At 42.5% G+C, this 6,895-nt stretch overlaps 1 pseudogene; it reads left to right on the top strand.

Moving 5' to 3' along the window:
- The first annotated feature begins 3,146 nt into the window (after positions 1-3,146).
- LOC102832942 lies at positions 3,147-3,479 on the top strand (annotated as a pseudogene).
- Positions 3,480-6,895: the final 3,416 nt, after the last annotated feature.

The following is a 6,895-nucleotide window of genomic DNA, read 5'->3' as shown; positions in this document are numbered from 1 at the left end:
TAAGTGATAGGATAATATCCATGCGCCTACAGGGAAGCCCAGTTAATACTACTATTATTCAAATTTTTGCACCAACCACTCGGGCCAGTAAAGATGAAATAGAAGAATTCTACCAACTTCTTCAATCTGAAATAAATCAAACATGCAATCAAGATGTATTGGTGATTGGAATGCAAAGGTTGGGAGCAAAGAGGAAAGACTAGTAGTTGTAAAATTTAGACTTGGTGATAGAAATTATGCTGGAGAACGAATGATAGATTTCTGCAAAACAAATGATATCTATAGTTAGATATAGATAGATAGATAGATAGATAGATAGATAGATAGATAGATAGATAGATCCTACATAGATAGATAGATAGATAGATAGATAGATAGATAGATAGATCCTACAGTATGATCTATCTATCTATCTATCTATCTATCTATCTATCTATCTATCTATCTATCTATCTATCTATCTATCTAACTATAAATATAAGAAACTCTGGTAGCATAGTGGTTACGAATCGGGCTGTGAGCCGCAAGGTCAGCAGTTCGAAACTACCAGCTGTTCCAAGGGAGAAAGATGAGGCTTTCTGCTCCCATAAAGATTTCCAGCCTCATAAACCCTGTACAGTGTCGCTACGAGTCGGAAGCGATTCCATGGCACATAACAACAACAACAACTATAGATATACACATATATACATACATATATATACACACACATATATAGATAGATAAAGGAAGAGAGAGAGAGAGTCCTGGTGTGGCACTGTGGGTTAATGCGCCAGACTGCAAAGCCGTTTGAATTGCAAGGTTGGTGGTTCAAGCTCACCAGCTGCTCCTCAGAAACCCCACACAGGGTCGCTATGGGTCAGAACTGACTCGATGGTACTTAACAACAAGATGGCCAAACTTTGTCTCTCATACTTTGGATATACGACAGTCGCTGGAGAAGGATATCATGTTTGGTAAGGTGGAGGGTCAGAGAAAAAGAGGAAGACCTCCAACAAGATGAATTGACCAGGTGGCAGCATCGATGGACTCAAGCGTGGTAACAGCAGTGACGTTGGCCCAGGATCGGGCAGTGTTTCATTCTGCTGTGCATAAGGCTGCTATGGGTAGGTACTGACTCGATGGCTCCTAACAACAACATATATATATATATATATATATATATATATAGATAGATAGATAGATAGATAGATAGATAGATAGATAGATAGATAGATACATATACCATCAAGTAGACTGGGGCTCATGGCAATCCCTGTGCATGAGACTTGTCATGTGAGTAGATCTATGCTCCATACGGTCTTCAGTGGCTGATTTTGGAGGTAAATTATCAGGCCTTTCTTCTGAAGTGCCTCTGGATGGACTTGAAACCTCCAAGCTATAGTTTAACCATGCACACCACTCACTGACTCCTCAGAATATATATATATACAGAGTTACCTTAAATAAATGTTTTTTTCTGGGTTGGGTGGGAGGACATGCTTGGGTGAAAAAGAGTGAGCTGATACAACAATCTGAGATGACAGTGAAGTTACAGACCACTTGACCCTGAAGGTTGAATTTGGCATATAGAGTCCTGGAGTCCTGGTGTGGCTCTGTGGATTAATGTGCTGGACTACAAGGTGTATTTGAACCGCAAAGTTGGTGGTTCAAGCTCACTAGCCACCCCCTAGAAATCCTATACAGGGTTGCTATGCGTCGGAACCTACTCAACAACACTTAACCACTTAACAACAACAACAAGAAGGTAGAGTCCTGGTGTGACACTGAACCGAAAGTTCACTTTGAACTGCAAGGTCGGCATTTCAAACTCACCAGCAGCTCTTTGGAAACTCTATGAGCTATGAGTTAGAAGCCATTCAAGGGCACTTAACAATAACAATGGTAGGGTACAGGAGTCTTGGTGTGGTGCTGTAGGATATGCACTGTCTGTTAACCACAAGGCTGGCAGATCAAACCCACCAGCTGCTCTCTGAAAAGCCAGTATAGGGCTGCTCTGAGTTGGAACTGATTCGTCAGGTATAGGAGTTCTGGTGGCACGTGGGCTAAGCACTGGAAAGATAAATCTGCTCCTGTAGAGATTTAGTCTTGAAAATCCTATCGAAGGTCAGGATCGACTCAATGAGAGCAGGTGTAGTTTTTTGTGATAGAGTAGGGCAGTGTAAGTTGTTGAATGGGTGAACAGTGGAGAATGCATGATGCTGGAAAGAACGGATTATCATGAATTATTAAGTAGTAACTGATGCGAACCTTAAGGTCAGTGGTTCGAAACTACCAGCCGCTCCGCGGGAGAAAGATGAGGCTTTCTACTCCCGTAAAGATTTACACCCTTGGAAACCCTGTACAGGGTCGCTATGGGTCAGAAACGACTCGATGGCACTTAACAACAACAACAACTGAACCACAGAAGAGTAAAGGAAGGTCAAACAAGTATCTACTAGGGTATTGCCGTTTAGGAAATAGGTGAAAAAGTCCCGTCAATAGTAAACAATATGAAGAATAACACAATGCACTTAACAACATCTAGATTCTAATCATGCATTCTGCCTAGTCTCAAATGGTGAGCGCCAAAAGATTGTTTTAGAAAATTTGGCATCAGTCTTTAGTCTTTAAAGGTAATATATTCTTATGGTTGTTGTTCAGTGCCATCAAGACAGTTCCAACTGATAGCAACCCTGTATAGGGTTTCGGAGGCAATGATTCTTCACAGGAGCAGAAAGCCTCATCTTTCTCCTATGAGATGATTTGTAGGTTCAAACCTTGGTCCTTGTAGATCACAGTCCAGCGCTTATTGTATGGAGCCAATGCACTCACAATTCTTATGTTAAGTGCTTTCAAAATCTTTATTATCCTGAACCACAACATCTTGGGATCAACTGAAATGAAATCTCTGAGATTTCACTGATGATATCTGGAGGAGAAATAAAATGTGTTGTGGAGACCCTCAACTCAAATTTTATATTTTGTTAATAAACCTCAATAAGCTTACAGTTTGCAATGAAGCCATGCTCTCTAGGTAGCCTTGGGCCTTCTTGGAGAAAGGGTGGACCCATAAATGGTAGATATTTGTCCTTCAAGAATTAGCTTTTTTCCGCCATCTTGGAGTCTAGGAGGCCTGCTGGAAACAGGACTTCAAAGCCGGCACTATGTCTGGAAGGCTTTGGTCCAAAGCCATTTTTGCTGGCTATAAACGGGGTCTCCGGAACCAAAGGGAGCATACAGCTCTTCTTAAAATTGAAGGTGTTTATGCTCGATATAAAACCGAATTCTACTTAGGCAAGAGATGTGCTTATGTGTACAAAGCAAAGAACAATACAGTAACTCCTGGTGGCAAACCTAACAAAACCAGAGTCATCTGGGGAAAGGTAACTCGTGCCCATGGAAACAGTGGCATGGTTCGGGCTAAATTCCGAAGCAATCTTCCTGCTAAGGCCATTGGACACAGAATCCGTGTGATGCTGTATTCCTCAAGGATTTAAAACTTAACTGAAAAGTAAATGAATAAAACTGTGGATTTGTCAAAAAAAAAAGAATTAGTTTAGCTATCACTTTTTCCTTAAAGCCTTTCCTTATTAGTGTTAAGTAATCCTTGATTGTGCTGGTTTTGATGTGGCGCTATAGGCTAAGCACTGGCTTTCTAACTGTTAGATCAGTGGTTCAAACCCACTAGCTGTGCCTTGGAAACCTTTATACAGGGTCGCTGAAAGTTGGAACTGACTTGACAGCACTTAACATCAACACTATGGGTCAGGAGTGGTGTAGGAGTCCTTCTGTGCCACTGTAGGCTACACACTGGGGTAACTGCAAGGTCGGTAGTTCAAACCCACCAATCATTCCTCAAAAACCCTATAAAGGTCACTAAGAGTCAAAACCGGCTCCATGGCACTTAATAACAACAATAACTATGGGGGCAGTTCTATTTGTCACAAGGGGTTACTATGAGTTGAAAATGGACTTAATGGCATCTAAAGCTAACAATAACAACACGAGATTTAGGATTTCCTGGGGAGAACAAATAGTTAAGTGCTCATTTACCAGCCTAAAGGTTGGCAGTGCAAACCCACTCAGAATCACCTTAGAAAACAGGCCCGGTGCTCTACTACTACTTGAAAAGCCTATGTAGCAGTTCTACTTCACATACATGGGTCCCTGTGAGCCAAAACTGACTTCACAGCACCCAGCAAGATGAATAGTTATAACATTTACTTTCTTGTAATGCAATGTCCATTTCATTAGACTGTCCCTCTCTCTTGATTACGTTCCTTGTGGCCAGGCTTGTAATTTGATAATCTGTTTAACCCCAACACTTTGTACAGTGCTAAATACATGTTGTTGCTGTTAAGTGTGTGGAGTCAGTTCTGGCTCATAGAGAGTCTGTATGTTTAGGGTTTCTGAGGAGAGATTGGTGTGTTTGAACCACAAACCTTGTGGTTAGCGGTCCAGTGCTTATCTTATAGCACCATGCCAGTGTTCCAAGCACATGATAAGCCTTGAATATGTTTGTAGAATGTTGAACCAATATCTTTGAAAATATACATACAATAGAAATATCTAGAATGTGTCTAGTGAGAATAAATCTAAAACAGATTTTCAGAAAGGATTCTAAAGTTAATTTGTTTCTTTGGGGGCAGGGTCTTAGATTTATACCCAGTTCGTGGCCTTTCTTACCTTCTCCTGTAGAGTGCCTTTGGCCATTTCACTGCTCATTATTCAAGAGCTATGGAAAAACAGAAAAAAAGCTGAAATTCAGATCAGTTAATTAGGCTGTGTGGGAGCCACTCTGAAAAAGGTTGGACTGGTAAGTGAAATCAATAGTTACTGGAGGTTAGGGATTGTCTATAGTTCTCACTAGCCCAACCTTCTTCACTTCACAGAACTAAGCCAATGAGTGTCCAACAAACAGGCATATTTTAGAAATTCATTTTAGCTTCACAGGGCTTGTCCCTTTGTTCCCAAGTACATGTCAAGCCATATGTTCTGATTTGGAGAATTCAGTCACTATATCAACAGAAAAAATAGTTGGTGGTCTGCTTTTCTAGCTTAATTTCATGGTCCTAAGGCAAAAAAAAATTAACAGTTTATTTTCTGAAACTGGTTCAAAGAACATTCCTGAAGTGAAAAAATCCAACCACGCATAATATTACTTACATTTAGGAGAAGGATTATTAAGACAAATTTCCATCTGTGATATATTTAAATTCTAGGCCTTGGGCAGCAATTTTAGAAAAGGACCTCTTTTACCCTTTATTAGATGCACAATAAATAGACCACTCTGGGGATGGGGACTTCTCTTATCTCCCAACTCCAACAAACCATAAGACTTGCATGCACCATTCCTAAATTATCCAAACTACTTTTTTTTTTTCTCCCTTGAACAACTAACGGTTATTGACATTAAAATGTTTATCACAACTCCAATCACTTGAATTATTTTGTAAGTACTCGTATCTCATACAAAAAGAAAATGACTGAGCTGTCCAAAGGAGGCCTGCAGTCAATACAAAACTGTCAGTACCGAAATACAATACTCCCCTGATCCAGTTTTGATGTGTTAACAAAGGCAGGTTTTGATATTTACCTTGGCTCAGCCATCTTGACTGAATATGTTAGGAGAGTACCTCCACCTCCACCTGCTTATCGCCAAGGTACTTTAACACAGATTTCTAGGTTATCTATGAATCTCAACATGTCTCATAATAGAGGCCTAACGTGTTTAAACTGTCAATAAAGATCTACACAGAAGAAGGGGGGGGCATACAAGTTTTATATCGACACTTTGTCAAGCATTCTTGCAGTCCTAACCGAAGGGGATGTCCCGCTGCGTTAAAGCTTAAAACTTTATTTCTTATATTTCATGACCAGTAACATGGATTTAGTCCATGGGTAGGGTTTTTGCAAGACGCAGGCCCACTCTTACATGGCTGAATGCATACATTCCCCTGCACATGGTGGATTAGCTGCTCTGCGAATGGCCTTAAAAAAAAGTAAAGTGGAGAATAGACAAAGAGATCTATAACCTTTGCAGTCTTTCCTATTTGCTTTGCCTATTCTTGAACGGGCTTTGAGTCGGTGACAAGGATATTGAAAAGATGCACCTGAAACAGTATCTGCCGACAGCTGCATCTGCCAAGCGGCTTTATTGCTGCTTTCCAGTGGCTAAGGCGCAGCAGCAGTAACAGGGAAGCCAGCGCGAGCCTCCCCGGCAGCAGCGGCGGCGGCGGCGGCGGCGGCGGCACCGGCACCAGCGCAGTTTCCCCTCTCCCCAGCCCTGACTCTACGCGCACATGCGCACTGCGCCCGCAGCCCTGGACCATTTGTCAGGACTACTCGTGAGACGGAGAAAAAAAAAGAGAAAATTTGGGGGTAAGAAGCGGGTGATCTGATCTAAGCTCTAATTAATCTCAAGCTTTGTACGTGCAAAAGCCATTCATTTATTTTTCTGGGTGAGGATGAAAGTTGAGAGCCCTACAGAGGGAAGGAAGCGCACCCTCCTCTTGTGAAACAGACCAGGGGAGGGGAAAGGACAGAAGGGGTTTCTCCCCCACTTCTCTCCGCCTCTGGGAAAGAGGCGAAAACTTAATCCCGAGGAAAAAAGTGGGCCAGCGACTCTGAAATGGCTGGAGCGGGAGTCTCTGGGCATCTCACTCTGAAGTAGTGAGTGCGAGTGTGAAAGAGGAACAAAAGAGAGAGAAAAGAGAAAGGAAAAAATGGGGGGAGGAGAGACTTGTATTTTTTTCTTTGCGCGCACACGGAGAAGGGTGTGGGGGGCTGTGCGGAAGGGAGCCGGGCGAGGCGGCCGCGTCGGGCTCTCGCCCGCGCGCAGGCGGTGGGATGCGTGTGGGCCCCCTCCCCCGCGCCCCCCGAGCTTGTCACTTTGGTTTCTTTCATGACACGG

This window comes from Chrysochloris asiatica, unplaced genomic scaffold (assembly GCF_000296735.1).
Source record: "Chrysochloris asiatica unplaced genomic scaffold, ChrAsi1.0 scaffold00013, whole genome shotgun sequence".
Taxonomy (NCBI): domain Eukaryota; kingdom Metazoa; phylum Chordata; class Mammalia; order Afrosoricida; family Chrysochloridae; genus Chrysochloris; species Chrysochloris asiatica.
Note: the sequence above shows the minus strand (reverse complement) of the source record. Positions and strands in the feature narration are given on the sequence as shown.